We start from the raw sequence: 18900 nt of genomic DNA, 5'->3' as shown, positions 1-18900 counted from the left end.
ATATATGTAATTTCTTTGTAATCTTGAACATTCAGTGTAAGTTTTGTTGGATTCTGTGAGATTTTATTTTCCATCATTACCAGAACTCCAGCTTTTGTTGTGCGAATATGCATCAAAGATTTAAGTTCTTTGTTCTTGTATGTATTTGGGTAGCTAGCACTGATGGAGGGGGCAGAAGTGGGGGAGGGGGCAGAGATGGGAAAGGGGAATGTCATCTTAAACAATGCATTTGCACCCCCCCCCCCCCCATTTTGAAGTTGAATAAATACCCCTAGAATCACATTTACCCGGTGAATTTGTGGTGTACTTTCATCTCCTTCATACATTAATGAAATTATGACAGCAAATTACATTCTGTCATACATGTAGGCCTACATCTGCCTCTAAGAAAGAAATACATGAGCCCCATTTTTGACAGGTAATTATGTTTGCCCCAACCTTGTATGTTAATCAAAGGCAAGTTTGCACCAGATAAATTATATTAAAATGATTTTGAGGTAGCATGTTGAAGTTTCTCTTTTGTTGTTTTAGTTCATACTAATTCCCCTGCAGTAGGTCGTATCAACCATTAAGGGTCAGAAGGACTTTAAGATTATGCATGATTTTTTTCTATTATAGAGACAATACCCTTTTCTTAGAGAGTGTTATTATTTTGGGGTACTTTTTAAAATCCAATACAAAAAACATATGCTTATAGATCAATAAATAGACAATATGTAACTAGGAAGAAGGAAACAAAAAAAAAGAAGAAACAAATGAGGAAGAAAAAAAAAAATGAATGGAGGAAAATAGTAGAAGACAAAAACAAAAGCTCTAGAAAAGGGAAATTGAGAAAGAGATTGAATCGAGAGTCAAACAAACCGAGATTCTATCATGTACATCTATATGGGTGGTATTCTCGAAAGCGGCCTAAGTTAAATCAGTGGCCTAAACCTGGTTTAAACCATGGACTATCTTTTTTGCTATTCTCGAAGGTGGCCTAAAGATAAGCCAGGCTTAAATACGTCATAGTTCGGCCTAACTTTAGGCCGCTCAGAGGGCAGGTTTAAATACGTCATAGTTCGGCCTAACTTTGCGTGACGTCACTTTTTAGTTAAATCGACTGTCCGCGGAGAGTGAACGGTAAGTTTTGCATTGAATTTCTATATTTGATAACAATTTACACTCTTTTGTATCGGATAAGCGCTCATGAAAGTTACACCAGCTAATAAAGTATTTTTGTTACTTTCATGTTGCTGTACTGGTGATAATCTAAAATGCTTTTAACTGAATAAATTTGGAGGAAACTTGGTAAATGTTCACAGTGTTCGCAGACCAGTCCCATACGTGCAAATAATTGTCGGTTAACATTTTCGTTTCCTGAGATCGAGCAATTTCTTACCGGGTAATTCTTTTTCTTGGCACTATTGTCCTTTCGTACGCATATACCACCTTAACACCACCCTAAAACTATCATTGCTAGACGTAGAAACTACTTTTATAGTGGATTTTCGAGACACTGTTGCCTAAAAGTGGACTAGCACTAGATCTATGCCTAAATCTAGATCTAGCTGTCATTTTCGCCTCTGATTTGGGTAGGGTCGGCTCTTCTCTTTCAGGAGCTGACCCTACCCAAATCAGAGGCTAAAGAACGAAAGAGACAGAAATATCGGTCTGGTATTACCTCTGCCTGAGCTGCAGTGCTAGTTGTGGCTGTTGGTGCGATAATTGTCTTCATGATGATGATGATTTTCATAACCACCCACCCCCCCCAAGAAAACATTGTTTTTAAAACAATATTACTAGACCTAGTCTAGATCTAAATTTCATCAAGAAGAGTCTAGTCTAGACAGGACTAATAGATATTGAAAGGAAATGGACAGAAACTTCCTTTTTTGACATACATTTGCTGATAATGTTACAGTAGTTTAGTCTAATATTAGTAAGTTAGTAAACTACAGAGAAAGAGAAATTGTAATTTGTTATAGAATATTAAGATATTTTTCATCTTGATTTTCTGCTATTTCAGGTTCTTTTCAATTGATGCATGGGGATAAAAAAAGAAGGCCTCTCCCAAGCTACGGTGTCCCGCCTTGTGAAGTCCATCTCAATAGCCATTGCCAGGAGATTGGAGCAATACATCTCAATTCCTTCAACAAGAGAGGCAGTCCTGCAGAGTGCACATCCAACATTGCTATTGTTGGCCCAACACCAGTTATTTCCTGAACAGGAAAAATAGATACTCCATTTTTCTTGGAAAGTCTGCTGGTGAGTAAAGCTGTAATTACGCCTAAATTTTGTAAACTAAGTCATGTTTAGACAATTTTTATTAAAAAGATCTGCTGAATTTATGAATCTGCAGATGTGTCTACAGGTACATTATGAAGTAATTTAAAATTGTTTTGTCTGATAAATGTAGGTGCAACCTACACTCAAACTTTTATTCATTTTACATTGGCACGAGCTAATATTTCAGCTCGATTGCCATGGCTACCAGTCATTCCTGACAGTGACAGCTTGGCCTAGACTTTTGGGCGAAACTATCTGAAAATAAGACACAAATAATCAACAGTTGAATAACTACTTTCAAATTTGCCTAGTCACTGCCTACATGAAAGGCGCCTTAAGTTTTTTTGGAAAACTTAGAATATGATTGACACTATAACGAAGACCAATTATCAATGGAGTAGATCTTTGATATTTTAATGAGGTCTAAACCTTTTATTTTTGTTTCAGGATGATGTTTTTCTTCAGTAAAATGAATGAAGGCAAATTCCCTGATAACTGAGACAAATTCAGAGAGAGGAAGGAGAACTACTGAGCTGCTGAATTTCTGACAGGTAGGCTGTACGAATAAGTTGTTGTTTGTATGCCCAGGTACTTCAAGGATGGCATTTGTTCATTCACATTTTTCCATCAATACTTTCATGTAATTGATTATGCACTCCACTTTTACCACAATGTACATGCAAGACCTTTTTAATGTTTAACAGAAATAGGTTTCAATGTGCTTCCATTCATTCTTTTCTCTTTTCATTCAACAGACATACTTGCAAGGACTATGAAATTCTACTTAGCCTCTTCAATGAACCAGACTCCATCTGCTGTAACTGTGACTGCATGGGGATCAAAGCCTTTGTATTTTAATCCTCATAACATGAAGCTATGGTAACAAACAAGCAACCATTGATAAAAAGCCTGATATGTCCTTGTTGTGTGTGTGAAGCACAAAGCAACCATCACTCATAAGGATGTTTTTATGTACATCAGATGTTCATTGTTTCACTGGATAAATTGTGATTTTGAATCATTTAAGAAATCATGTTTTATAATGTGTTTTATAATATAGTGCAAGTCATTATATAACAGATTCCCTGCAAAAGAAACACGGCTCAAAAGTAGACTATGCTTTGTTTTAAAAAAATGGGAAAAAGTAATGTAACAAGTACATAACATTTAATTCTATTAGTTTGAAGTAGCAGATTATGAGGCTATTGGAGCTTAATATTTGACCTTCAGTTTTATAATCGTATTCATCGTGAATTACAATCTTTTCTGTTTTAAGTAAAATAAATAAATTGAACATAATTGTTGATATGTTATATACAATATTCCTTTCATATCTTTTAATTTTAAGTGTGCATACTGTTGGGTTCATTGAATTATACATGGAAAACGTCTTGATATAGAACAGTGAGAGAACAGAGAGCGAGCAAGAGAGAGAGAGAGAGATAGAGTAAAAGAGAAAGGGAACCAAATGAGAAAGAACAATTTAATGGTGAGAGAAATAGACAGTGATGTGATATAGTGTGTGTGTATGTGAGAGAGAGAGAGAGAGAGAGAGAAATGGAGATAGGGAGAAAGAGTTGGGGGGGGGGGTACAGTGCCCCCTTTTTCAAATGCCCCTTTTTATATAGGAAAGTTCCCTTTTAACTTTGTAAGAAGTGCCCCTTTTTCCATAGGAAAAGTGCCCCTTCCCCTTTTCACCTCTGATAAGTGCCCCTTTAATTTTGACACGCGCCCCTTTTCCTTTGACAAGTTTCCATTTTCCTTGGCAATAAGTGTCAATTTTCCATTGTTATAAGTGCCCTTTTAAATCTCTAGTAAGTGCTCCTTTTCAGGTACGAGAAGTGCTCCTTCACCTCTGATAATTGCCCTATTTAAATCTGAGAGGTGCCCCTATTAACAAAATTATCGGTGCCTCTTTTTCATTCTCATAAGTGCCCCTTTAAAAATATGTTCGATGCCCCTTTTCAGGTGCGATATGTGACCCTTTTCACCTCTGATAATTTTACTTTTAACAATGATACAATTCCAGCAAGTGCCCTTTTTGTTGGTGCTGCCCCCCGCTTTGGAAGTCACTCCGCCGCCCCTGGACGTCATATTGCTCAAGTTGTCGAGGTGATGCATCCTCTACACACTGCGCGCATCCATTGTCTTAGCCCATTGTCTTAGTGCATTGTGACGTCATATTGCTCAAGTTGTCGAGGTGATGCATCCTCTACACACTGCGCGCATCCATTGTCTTAGCCCATTGTCTTAGTGCATTGTGACGTCATATTGCTCAAGTTGTCGAGGTGATGCATCCTCTCCACACTGCGCGCATCCATAGTCTTAGCCCATTGTCCTAGTGCATTGTGACGTCGCAGCTTTGGTACTGAGCATGTGCAGAAACCGTAACCATGGTGAATGATCCATGGACTAAGTTAGGCCAGGTTTTAACCATGGATCAGTTAGGCCACCTTTCGAGAAATGAAAATGACTTAGGTCAGCGGCCTAAGTTAAGCCTGGCCTAACTAAACCACGGTTTAACTTAGGCCAGGTTTAACTTAGGCCGCTTTCGAGAATACCACCCTATGTGTCTAAAAGTTTAGTCTTTAACTTTTTTTTTAAAATGCATAGACTAATATTTTGTTTAAGAGATGGATCTATGTTATTCCAATGTACTGGACCGGTGTAAATAATTGTCTTTTGTGCGAAAGCTGTTCTCATTCGAGGAGTGTGGAAGTGATTCGACTGTCTTGTGGGGTATGAATGTATCTCGTTATTTTTTTGGAAAATGCAGGAAATCTGGAGAGGTAACTCGTTATTAATCAGCTGGAACATAAAGATACCGAGGTACCAAGAATATGAGTCTTTAATTTTAAGAATTTTGTCTTGTAAAAATAAGTGGTTAGTGTGGGAACCAAGCGGGCATTAACTCTGTGTAAAACGCTGAGTTAATGCCCTTCAGGCTCCAAACGGACAAGGTGATCATTGGTTCTTCTTATAAATGGGGGGAAATAATAGTGAAAAATATAAAGCCCATTGAAATAAAAATGGCTAATAGAAAACATGCATTAAAAAAAGCTGTTAAATGAAGTGTAATCAGTAGTAGATATGAAAACACTTCATATGAAAGAAAAGGAGGAACGAGAGAAAAAGGAACAGTAGATAACAGAGTCTGTCTTATGCTATGCTGTATCTTTTTCAGAGCTGCAAGATACTTAACTGATTAAGTGCTTTTTTTTTCTCTGACCCTCTCCCTTTAAAGAATTATACCACCTTGAACCGAAGATGACACATTTCTTTATTCGTTTTTTTCTTCAAAATGGCAGTCAGTTCTGATTGCATCGTGTCACATTGTCCCCATGGTAGCGTTCAAAGTTTTTATGAAGGACTCAATTTTGAGATTTGGTTGAAATAATTGGGAGAGTATTCATCAAGAGGGGCCTCTTGTCCATTGTCACCTTGATGCCGACACTCTCCAGCTAGTTCCAAAGTGCCGACTTCCATCCCTGATTCTCTGAACAGCATCACGTAACATGATCAACCATGTTCCGTACATTTATGTTCTATCAGGTTTTATTAACCATGGCTGAAAATGAACAGTTCGACATTTGTATTCGATATCCTTTTCAGGAGTCCGGGGAGAAAAGAGGAAAGATGTGGATGCCGCACAGAGAGTTGACTTCCTGTCGTAAGTGGTGCCCCATTCTTTATGTCTTTTTGTGTCCAATTACTTTCATCAACAAAATGAAAATTGGAAAGTAAAGTGAGCCAGCATGATTTAGATTGCGGCTGTTTTTTAATTCTTGAGCGTTGAATTGTCTAGAGAAATGAACGGGTCTAAACTTGCGTTTGATGTCGGAGCGCAGTGTACTGCAGCAGGACTTCGATGAAACATTATCCCCACTGGGACGGCGGGAGTTGGGGCATGGGGGAGCGGGCCGTGATTGTTAAAAAGTGGTTTGTGTTGATTTATTGCCTCTTTTATCATCTCGTTTTATCATCATCGCTGGCTTGGCGTCTGACATTTTTGGCCGGGTTGAGAGGAAAGTGTTTGAACTCATCTGATACACTGAAGGATGTCCTTGGTGTGATGTTGGTGATGCTACTTGGAAGTGAAGTCTCAGCAAACAGTCATTCAACTACAATATAATGGCAAAGTTGCAGAAATGTTTGGATGTTTTCAAGAAGCAGTAGAACAGGAAAGTGTTTGAAAAGATGCTTTAGGAGGAAAATGTTTTATTGGATTGCTTCTTAAACATCTTCTGTGCATTACCGGTATCCAACTGAGAAGCTGTAAAGTAGTAAGAATTCTGATTTCTTTTACTTCAACAAAATGTAGCTTTCCAAAGATTTAATTTAAGTTGGATTCACTTTACAGAGAATTACAGAGAGGAACAGAAGTAAGACAACACTTTGTATTAAAGAAAAACAAACATCTGACCTATTCATTCTTCGAAAGCCTTAAAATGGAAGAGGAGATAGAAGATATGAATATTGATAGATCCATACATTGATAGAGATAGAGAATAGATGGATAGAGGAGATATAAAGAACAGACGACAAAATGCCATCAAGGAATAAAATGGTAGAAGATGATGTAAATAGAATTAAAGGCTTGATAAGAAAATTATGAGGGGTAAAATGGAGCAGAGCCAAATTGCATTGTTTTTAGCTCGCTAGAACACATGAAATTGATGCCAACACATGTCTTGGCATTGATATTGCTGACACGGTGGTCAAGCGTAAAAATGGACATCATTTCTTTTGGCAAATTGTCAGTATTGATTACATGCACTTAAAGACACCCTCCAGTGCGCAAGCTCGTCACGGAAGTACTTCCTGTCCTTGCTTGCATCTCTGATTGAATTTTGGGAACCGTGATTTTTCCATCCCTGGTTCCGTGCGATGGAAGATGCCCACTCCCAGGCATCCAGAACATGTAACGAAGGGGTCGGGCATTGGATTTGTAACAGCTGAGCTTGGTTTTGCACAGTCTGTTGGATTGAGGGTCTTTGAGATGGGCAGATGGTAGAGATCGTCCTTAAAGGCATTGTTTAACAATGTTAAATCTGAGATGCATGGCCCTACGTGTTATAAGTGTCTGCCAGGCCTGATAATTACCCAATTTAAATTGGTTTCCCAATTTTTTTCTTTCTTTCTCTTCCCGATTTTACCCCTATTTTTCCAATTTTTTCCAATTTTTTCCTAATGTTCTTACTGAAAAGGGGGGGGGGGGATGTTGTTAGATGCCATTTTCCCCCCCGAATCCTCTTTTTGTTTTACTCAAGGGGGAGGGGGTGGTTGAGGGGGAAAAAAAACCTTTCTTTTCTTTTGGTGCTCACTATCACCCCTGGTCTGTGATATGGTGTAATATTGAAGCCCTAAAAAATTTGGGCTTGAAAATGACCTCAAAAAACTAAAAAAATCTTTGAGTGACCGGTTTTACCATACTCATTTTCCCCAATAGACTGTAGTGTTGTAAAAAACGAAAAAATGAAATTTGGATTTCTAATCATAAATATCTTGATATCAGACTGGCGATCGGCTTGTAAAAGTCATGGGATTCCTGACTGATCTAAAGGTTTATAATTATGTTTGCAGCATGAGCTAAATCCGGGATTTTGTTTCAGAATTTGAGGCAATGTTACCAAGTAACTTTAAGATAGATGGCTAAGGTGGTTTCGTGTCTACTTCCATGGGTAAGGTATAAGGGATTAAGAGATGTACAATGTGAGAATGGTATGGGGAAGGATGAAAGTGCTTTAAATTGATAATAGGGTAATGGTCGGCAGATTGGTTGTATTTCTTGGTGCAAAAGTTTCAAACTTCTGCCACAAGTATTTTTGCTGTTTCTAGTGATATGTCAGCAACTTGTAACTTCGTTTTGCTAAAAGAAATAAAGATTACAATTTCTATAAGCAGTTAAACTGCAACTTCTGATGCTGTTAATAATTATTGGAACAATTATCATCAATGAATATTGAACAAAGAGGAGAAAGCAGTGTGAAAAAGGAGCACTTGAAGAAAATCAAGAATTTGATCATATCATGCTCATGTAAAAACTCATTTTTGTTCACAAATTTCAACACAGAATGTTTTAATGTCTGTTTTACTTTTCGCTTTCTTAATCTTTCTTTTAAGGCTTTCCATCTAGTTGAATTTCTCACTTCTGCATTGTATTTTTGAAACTCTGAATCATACACATCTATAATGTATTATGAGAAGGATGAGATTCATTTTTTTAAACAATGTTGCATAATAGCTCTACCCAGATGGCTCGCCTGCAGTGTCACACCAATTTCCGTGAATGTATTTGATGTCGATGCCCACAGTTAATCATGATCTTCACCGTGTCGTTCATGGATGTAAAGTGCATCCCCTGAACATTCACTCCAAGAAACCGTACCTAAATATTTACGCTCGGCCCTAAACAAACAATTCTTCATATTTCTGAATCATCGGTCGCTAGCGTCTAATCCCCCTGAAAGTACCATCGTTTATAAACAATTCCCAGAAGTCGATGTGTCTTTTATTGAGGGCGACCCCATGGAGAGGTGATTGATGGCGAGTTTGGGAGAATTTGGGAATCATTAAGATTCAGATGATTATGATGCTCATCCATTATAGCTTCTGTCTCAGGGCACTTGTTAAATACTTCCTGGTTCACCTTTTGATCATTGGCGTTTGGGGATTTGAATGGTTGGAGTTTTGTCTCAGAGCATATTTAGCCCCATTTTAATCTCAATTGAAGCACATAGTGTGCTCACTTTGCAGGCTTTGAAGTTGAAAGAATTTACTGCATGTTGTGTATTCATTTTAAATTTTGTAAACTTAGGAATTGGCATTGCCCAAATAGTATATATATATTATCTGATATTATTTCAGGTGATTTTGTTAATATATATATAATTTCACTCTGGGATATGTCTCTTTACCTTTTGAAATACTTTAACCAGCAAGTTTGACTGCTGTAATATCAAATTAAACTTTGTATACATTTGAATTTTAAATGACCTATCATGTTTTGTTGTGTCAGATGGCTGTATTTAATTATTTTTGGTAAATTGTTTATAATATTAAAAGTCACCATAGGCTTTACTGCTCATCTGGCATTTGAAACCTTTTAGTCAAATTAGACTTGAAACCTTCAACAGAGTAGTACTTCAACATAGTTCAACTAACTTTTTGTGTTATCAGGTGGCACGGTTTGAAGTAATTTGAGCTCTACTGGCTGGCATGTGTGTTGCACTCAATTTATCATAGTAAGATTCAACCTAGTTTCGTGTACAGAAAATTAGCTGATGCCAGCTCTCTCTCTATTGAAATAGACAGCTTTTAGTCCAGATTCATGCACCTGCACCCACAGATTTACATGGCAAATGATGACAGTAGTAACATTATCACTGGCGCAATGTATGCACTAATTTACGTGCGGTATGTACCTATTTGCTGCAAATTAAAGGCTTGGGGAACTAGAGCGAAGCGGATATCTACCTTTCACTTTCCTTTCAATTAATTACATCCATGAATGCATGTGGGACCGAAGCGCATAACAAGTCATTACTGATATACGGCAGGGCCATAGTTGTCTCATCAAGTCAATACCACCAAATTAAGTGATGACGTCCCACTTATAATATTGCTTCCGTCAAATCTATTCTCTCCTTTGATTTGAATCTCCACACCTTTAAGACAGAAATTCTTTTCTGTCTTTGAATGCATTTTGATGTCTATGTTGTTTGTGATTTCAGAATTATTCATCCTTCTCTCTTTCTCTTTCTCTCTTTTGCTCTCTCATTCTATTTCTCTCTTTTTTCTATCTCTTTCTATCTCTGTCTCTCTCTCTTACCTCTTCTCTCCTCTAGTAGCTCTGTCAAATATTGTAACATCTTTGTTGCTTACATGTATCAAATTTCAAACCTTGTTCATCAATTTGGATATGTAAGTCTTCATTTGATTATATGTATTCTATTTTCATCTGTCAAATGACAGAAATGTTTTACAAATTTGTTTGATGTTTGTGAATAAGAAGCCTTTTTCCTAAAGCAAAAGAAACAAGTGATTCTAAGAGTCAAGATCGATTTCTGAACATATATGTATAAATATCATTTTGTTTTGAGAAATTAAACCATGAAGAGAGGTTTGTGATCTGTGTCGGGCATTCAATGCGAAAGTTTCTCTTTCTTCTTCTGACTACTTTTGTGATGAGTTGGGTTTTTTTCTAAAGAAAATGGGTCGAAGTTTACACCTCTCTTCTTTTACAGTTCCTGAAAATCCAATGATATAGATATATACCCATGGGTGTCGATACTTACGTAATACCTATTCATCAGGGGGGGATGAATGAATAGATCATCCCCCCCTGATGAATAGGTATCAGTTACGGATCGACACCCATGTATATACCAGTTTGACATAAGGATGCTACTGATTTGCACAGATTTCTAATCACTTTTAAACATGATACTCTTGGGGAAAAACAAAACGAAACAAATTGTGAAACACGGTAGTTGAGTCCAGATTGGCATAACAAATTAAGATACCCTTGACGATGACCTGTCACTTTTGCAGGGCACTGAGAAAGCCACTCCCAACGCTTTTAAAATTTAGTTACTCTGCTTACACGATCTCTTTATCTTGCTGCCCCCTGAGGTGAAAGATCACTCGTTCCATTAATATAGAGCATGCTCCTCCTCAGTACTGCCACTTTCCTTTGCCTTGAGTCGTTAACCCATGAAGAAGGTCTGTTTCTTCACGTTCTCAGTTTAACTTGATTTCAGCACTTTACCGGCAGAAATTGGATGATATTGGGTTCTCAGGGGTTTAGGGACATGATATGAGGTTTGGTATTTTGTAACGTGATCCCCAAAGCCGTAGGCTTTCGAATTTATGTGTGACGTGGACTCGGTTATAATAGACAACAAAAAAGTGCATTGGTGGAAGTTCTCCCTTTTGGGCGAGTTTGTAGATGGAACATGGTTGATAATTTGGCAGGAGGAGTGTTGAATAAAGTCTTAGATTTTTTATTAATACGGTTTTCCAAGAATCCAGAAATTTGCAAACAATTGTCGGTGCTCAAAAGGCTTTTCAGAGAGCAGTATTGGGCAGTTGGGGTTTTCTCTCATTTTCCAATGTTAAATAGGTGTAAAAAGCTCTGGCATTTGATTTCAGTATTTATTTAGTTTACCCAAGTCTCCCCTTTCCCCATGTAGTGGTCACTTAGCCTAGAGCTTTAACATGTCTAATAGCCTAATAGCCAAACTTACCAAACCTTTAAACCAATCTATTCGTTTGCATCGATCCCACCTTGGTAATAGGTATTATTCTGTGAAAAATAAGTTTGTTTCTTCTGTTTAATAGGTTTGAGCTCATGGAACAATAAAGAGAAACTATGAAAGAGAGAACGGTAATTAAGATTTGTGTTCCCCTCTTCTTTTGCTCCTTTATGCCTGTCTGTAAGTGTTTTGGCTTTGTAAAGTTATTGAGATCATTCCTGCACTTCTATTATTAGCCAATTACAATTACAAACAATATGTCATCAGCTGAGAGTCTAAAGGGTGTTATATATTTTTAAACAAAGGGTTAAAGGTTGTAGAGGTGTTGTGGTCCAGCGGATAAGTCTCCCGACTGTGAACCACGAGTTGCAGTGTTATAATCTCTGTCACATGACTTGCAGCCTTTTCACACACAGCTATCAATACAAATTAAGACATATTAATGAAGATTCTTTTTTAATGTTGCAGAGAGATAAGTATTTTCTCTATGAACTTGTTCAATGGACAATAAATAATATTAAAAACATGAATACTATAGCGGTATAATGATGAGAGAGATGATTTAAGTCATACTTTTTTTCAATGTGATTGGAGTGGAGTGTGGACTTGAGGGTGGGGGGGGGGGGGTCCCCCTAAGATATCGGCCGTTTCACAGCCGATTGCCGCGAAAATGCATATTTATGGTAATTTATGCAAACAAGGTCAGAGAATTCACATTTTTACCCATAAATCATATATAATTCATATTCGAGCGTTCTTTTTCACTTCATATATTCGTTAGAATAATAATACGACAACAAATTTGGAAGAGCCAGTTTATCCCTATGTTATCTCTTGTTTTGATAATTTGTATTTATGTATTATATTATTTTGTTATTTCATTTCATTTCTAACCACAATTCAACTATTTTTACCCAAAATCAAACACATTTACTTGAAACAAGACCAAATAACCAATGTTTTCTCTTTTTTTAAAAGAATAAATGGTATTTCCATATGTTTGGTACATAAATCACAAAAATGAGCGATTTTAGGGCTGACATGCAAAAACAAAAGATCACGTGACTCCGCAATTATACGTCCGATTTTCAACAAAAAAATGTTTCAAAAGATGCGTAAGACTCGAAAGAAAAAAGTCATGAAAGAAAAACTTTATATCTGCCGCGGTTCCGGAGTAGTCGCGAAATTACTAGAGAGCACTAATCTTTTTTGGGGCCCTCAAAAATTTGAAAAATCGTACCCCCCCCCCCCCCTTGAATGCCAGGGGGGGGGGTATCTCCCAAAAACGGTAAAAATTAACGTGTTTGTTTTTTTTACACGTTTTTTTCACAGGGCGGAGCCCTCAGAAGCTCAGGGGTATTAAACATCAAAATTAACGTCGGATGAACATAATTTTATATCTTATTTGTGACAGTGGCAGGACACAATTTGGTGTTGGGTCCAGGGGGCGGAGCCCCAGAAGCTCAGGAGTTTTGTCCATTAAATAATTATTATTTTATACCTTATGTGTAACACAGGGGTCACGAATTGGCGTGGGGTCCAGGGGGTGGAGCACCCGGAAGCTCTGGGGTTTTGGGCAATAAATAACGGTCAGATGAGCATATTTTTATATCTATTTGTGACACTGGAAGGACACAAATTGGTGTTGGATCCAAGGGGCGGAGCCCCAAGAAGGTGAAGGGTTTTATACATCAAATTATCGTCAGATGAGCATATTTATATATCTATTTGTGACACTGGCAGAACACAAATTCTTCTTCCTCTTCCTCTTCTTTCTTTCCTTTTATCTTCTCTTTCCCTCTCCTTCTCCAACATAAGATGCAAGATGGATATATATCGACTCACCTTCTTTCCAAGAACCATACGGGCCTGGAATTTACTTCCCCCCCCCCCAGCATCTTTGCCTGAGACGCAGTCGAAACCTTCAAAGCCAGACTCTGGGAAGCCATCCAAGGGGGTAATATAATCATAGTCCCTCCCCACAACTGCAATGTGATGGGACTTAATTCTAAAATGTTCTAGAAGCAACAAACACTCTCTCTCGAACGATAATGTTCTTATTGGTCATCTTTATAACCCTCTTGAGGATCAGGACCAGGATCAGAACAGATTCTCTCTCTCTCTCTTATTTATTTTTTGGCGGGGGGGGGGGGGGGGGAGGAGGCAAGAGCCCTTCGCCCCTGTTTCCCTCTTTTCTTATTCTTTTTCTTCTTCTTTCTTTCCTTTTATATTTTCTTTCCCTTTCCCTTCACTATCTCTCTCTCTTATTTATTTTGTTGGCGGGGGGGGGGGGGGGGGGGGGGGAAGAGCCCTTCGCCCTTCGCCTGTTTCCCTCTTTCCTTCTTATTCCTCTTCTTTCTTCCCTGTTATATTTTCTTTCCCCCTCCCTTCTCTCTCTCTTATTTATTTTTGGCGGGGGGGGGAGGGCAAGAGCCCTTCGCCCCCGTTTCCCTCTTTTCTTCTTCTTCTTCCTCTTCTTTCTTTCCTTTTATCTTCTCTTTCCCTTTCCCTTCTCTCTCTCTCTTATTTATTTTGTTGGCAAGAGCCCTTCGCCCCCTTTCCCTCTTTTCTTATTCTTTTGCCTCTTCTTTCTTTCCTTTTAGATTTCCTTTCCCTCTCCCTTCTCTCTCTCTCTCTTATTAATTTTTTTGGCGGGAAGGGGGGAGGGGAGGTAAGAACCTTTCGCCCTTTCCCCGTATCCATCTTTCCTTCTTCTTCTTCTTTCTTTTTATATTTTCTTTTCCTTTCCCTTCTCTCTCTCTCTCTCTCTCTCCTATTTATTTGTTGGCGGGGGGGGGGGGGAGGAGGCAAGAGCCCTTCGCCCCCGTTTCCCTCTTTTCTTCTTATTCTTCTTTCTTTCCTTTTATATTCTCTTTCCCTTTCCCTTTCCCTTCTCTCTCTCTCTCTCTCTCTCTTATTTATTTTTTTTTGGTGGGGGGGGGGGGTGGGGGAGGGCAAGAGCCCTTCGCCCCCGTGTCCCTCTTTTTTCTTTTTCCTCTTCTTTCTTTCCTTTTATCTTCTCTTTCCCTTTCCCTTCTCTCTCTCTCTCTTATTTATTTTTGGCGGGGGGGGGGGGGAGGAGGCAAGAGCCTTTTGCCCTTCCCCCATTTCCCTCTTTCCTTCTTCTTCTTCTTTCTTTCCTTTTATATTTTCTTTCCCTTTCCCTTTCCCTTCTCTCTATCTCTCTCTCTCTCTCCTATTTATTTGTTGGCGGGGGGAGGGGGGAGGAGGCAAAAGCCCTTTGCCCACGTTTCCCTCTTTTCTTCTTCTTCCTCTTCTTTCTTTCCTTTTATCTTCTCTTTCCCTTTCCCTTCTCTCTCTCTCTGATTTATTTTTTGGCGGGGGGGGGGGGCAAGAGTCCTTCGCCCCCCCCCACCTTTCCCTCTTCTCTTCTTATTCTTCTTTCTTTCCTTTTATCTTCCCTTTCCCTTTTTTCCTTCTCTCTGTCTCCCCCATCAACATAGTAATAACGAAAAAGACCACTCTGTAATCAAGACCATTCCATTTTATTTAATACATTTTCGATATACTTTGGCAACTATTACCTTCTGTCCGAGATCCTCATTTTAAACGACTGATGCGAAAGACTAGTCGACGCACCCTTTCGAGAAAAGCCCCCCCGCTTTCATCGAAAGGGTGTGTTAAAACGGTACTCCGCTCTCAACGCACCCTTTCGAGAAAAGGCCCCCCTCTTTTATTGAATGGGTGCCTTGAGCACACCACACCGCGCCGCACCGCACCGCACCCTTTCGATGAAAGCCCTACCCAAGTGAGGTGAATCAGTAACCTGTAGAAAGAAATTCCTTGAATGCTTGAGCACATTTTCATGGTAGCTTGGCTAAAGCCAGGGGAATAATATGAATGCACTGCCCTCTTGGGGAAAGAATTACCGGTAATGACTAATGAGGCTACCCTGGGTAAACAAGAAACATTATTATTATATTATTATAATGTTAATGCCCTTCTGCCTCTCAACAGTAGACACGTTGCTTTCCATTTCAGATCTCGACAGAATAATCTTTGAAAGCTGAAATAAACCAAATTTTCAGCTTGCTTTAGGTACCAGTAACTTGTCAAAGAATATATTACTTTAAGTGTTAAGGGGAGGCGCTATGGCTCAGTGGTCTTGTAACTATTTTGAGGTACTGGGTTCGAAACCAAGTTGATGCGATCGTGCCCGTACCAACTTCTTCTGAGAGGACTTACAAGCATACATATGATTTATTGGCAGTGATGTTAAACAAACATACAATATTAAATTTCCTTAGCAGTAATCATCAGATGAAAGCCAGAATGGCATTACCTTGTACTTTAAACACAGAATTAATGGTCGTCTGGCTTTCAACAGATGAATGGTATTTTATTTTGTATAAGATGAAATGAAATTATGCTCTTGAAACGTGAAATTTTGCTCACTCTGAAGTGACAGGAGACAAGACAAGACAAGACAACATCACTCTGAAGTAACAGGAGACAAGACAAGACAAGACAACATCACTATCATGTGAGACTCTACTCCAACACCCAGTATGCATTGCATTGCTGCAGAGTTAAAAAACAGAGAATGGAGAAAAGGGAGGTGGAACTGTTCAAACCCAGGAAGTCTTCAAAGTGGGGGTAATGCATCCGGTCAAATTGAACCAAATAGGGGTCTACAACGTGATCTAAGGTTCACAGAGCTGCTTCGACAAATGGAGGGAATGTCGGGCTCCATTTAGATGCCAGTGATGAGAAGAGGTAAATAACTAGAGGGTGGTGGAGGATGGACTTGAGGGGAAGGGATGGAGGAAAGAGTGAGTAGAAGGGAGGAGAGGGAGGGCAGGGGGCTCGGGGGGGGGGGGGGGGATGAGGGGTGTGGATGATTGGCAGGGTATAATTGATATGGCACAGGGCACAATGAAAACTGATGGGAGGGGACTTAAAACAGGAAATTTGCCATGACTCCATGACATACAATGTAAGATGAGCATGTTTATGAAATGTGTCCCAGTTCCAAAATCAATTCCAGAAATTTTGTTCAATAACTGAATATAATATATAAATATTCATATCCACCTTGTATGAATTTTTATACAAAGACGAATCTCATTTCTTTATTTATTTATTTATTCAAGTTTTATTTAAAATAGAGAGTAGGTACATTCAGTTTAACAAAACTGCTTTCCAAGTACGCCCTTCTCTCCTATTGTCAAGACCTCAACAAAAATTCCGACAAATTATCTGAATTAATGTAGAAGGTGAGTGTTGTGAAATGTGCACCTACTACAAAATCAATTTAAGCAATTTTGTTTGACAATTGCTTATCATAAGATCATTTTGCTTCCATTAACCATTTACCAAATTCATAATTATTTTCATGCTGATATACAATGTGACTTGTTATTTTTTGTTACAAATGAATGAATGCTTGGGTTTTTCATATAATAGATTACTTTCATTGTGTTTAATATCATACCAAATGTCTAGGGCCTCATTAATTGTCAAAAAATTACTTGAATGAAATGTAAAATGTGAATGTTTTTTAAATGTGCTCATACTGGACATACTCTTAAACTTGCTTTCAGCCACATTTGTTCATTACCTGAATATCATATGAGCATATTTAATGAAATGTATTGTAGTATTTTATTGAATTTTAACATCAGAAACATTCAAAAACTTAATCTGTCAAATAATATGAGTTTATATGATGGTGCTATATAGTCTATGTCATATAGGAAATGGCTCCCTAGGAAGTTTCATCCAATTATTTTGTGATTTTTATGAAACAAATAAATTAAAATTGAAATAAGATAAAGAGAAATTCCCCAATACAAGTAATTATCCAAGGAGAAAGTTGTTAAAATGATGTGATTGCACTTGTTCACTTAAGAGACTTTGAAGAGAAGAATGTTTCTTCCTTTATAAGTACACCTGTAGACATAAATATAAATACAAACTGAAAAAGCACAATCTACAATTTGGTATTTGAGAAGGGTTTTGGATAATATGAATATTTTTTCTTAAAATATCAAAAGTAGGATTAGAGGACCCTCATGACTACTAAAAGGCCATTTTGGGATTTTCTGTTAACTTTTTAGTTTGTGTTATCTTGCAAGATGATATTTTTGAGAAGAAAGTTATAGAAAATGACTGCTACTCGGATTGAGCATTCTTTAGGAATGATCTTTACTATCTATTCAATTGGAAAGATCCTTGTTTTAGTGAACATTTGGAACTTTGGTAAGTAAGTATTATCTCTTATTTACAAGTTTGACTGTGCACTGAATGACTGACAGGATACACATAGCAAGTCATCATCATCCACTCTCATTCCTACTCCAACAGTACGAAGCAAAGCAACTGTATCAATCAAACAACTGTCAGAATACACACACAACTCCAAAAATCAACAAAAACACAGGCGTAACCGACATCATCTCACTTTCCCTGAAGTTATCTTCTCCCCCCATTCACCATCGATTGAATGACGTTTTCATTGTCCCTGAAAGTTTTTGGTTTCTTCCAATGCCAACATTTGCTCGTCACTTAGCCATTTTGCGATCTTTAATGTGCGCGAACAAACTGTTTATCCAATGTGACAGTCCCTAGTACCACATACGATCGATTGATCGATGGCTGTTGACTTTCAGCCCCATGGTGGGGGAGGAGGGGGGGGGGGAAGGGGTGCAGGAGTTGTTGGCATCAAAGGTGGAGAAATCAAAGGTACTTTACTACTTTGGAACTCAGCTGTAAAAGTGTTATATACTCTGCCAGTGTTAGCATTAGGTTTTAGCTCTCCAAATAAGATTGTCTTTTTCTTGAAATATTTCCAAAGCTCTGTAACAAAGAAGATCTGATTTTCCTTTTGAATTTCAGAGTGGGCTTGTGACTTGTGAAGTTTGAGAGGAAATTGAACAGATGAATTGAGCACCCATTTATCTTAAAATCCAACAGCCAAGATTCTACCTTAAACCAGTGCTTGATACTAACAGGTGCCCGGACACATAGATTGAAGTCCAAACTTTTTTGGAAGTTTTTACTGATGCATATAGACAGTAAAGCATTCAGTCTGGACCCCTTTCCACCAAAAAATAAACGCTTAAACTTTTCTTGAGACATTTCAGTTTGAGCATTCAAGCATGATTTGAACAGTTCCCACTTAACAAATTGAGTTGTACTCATGATATCTTTTGTGGTGTGCTGTTGAAAACATCATATTCTGTAACACAAGTTTTAGTGCAATGATACAGATATCAACTTTATTGCGACTGATTGTCTTGTGTCACATGACCCTGCCCTTTCTGAGAAAAGAGAAATTCTATCAGACAGATGATTAAGTCACTGAAAGGGTGTATCAGGAATATGATATTGTTTTCAACAGAAGTGTCACTGA

The sequence above is a fragment of the Strongylocentrotus purpuratus genome, unplaced genomic scaffold (genome assembly GCF_000002235.5).
Source record: "Strongylocentrotus purpuratus isolate Spur 01 unplaced genomic scaffold, Spur_5.0 spur5_contig_810, whole genome shotgun sequence".
NCBI classification, from domain to species: domain Eukaryota; kingdom Metazoa; phylum Echinodermata; class Echinoidea; order Camarodonta; family Strongylocentrotidae; genus Strongylocentrotus; species Strongylocentrotus purpuratus.
The sequence above is the reverse complement of the archived record's forward strand: the minus strand, read 5'-3'. Positions refer to the sequence as shown.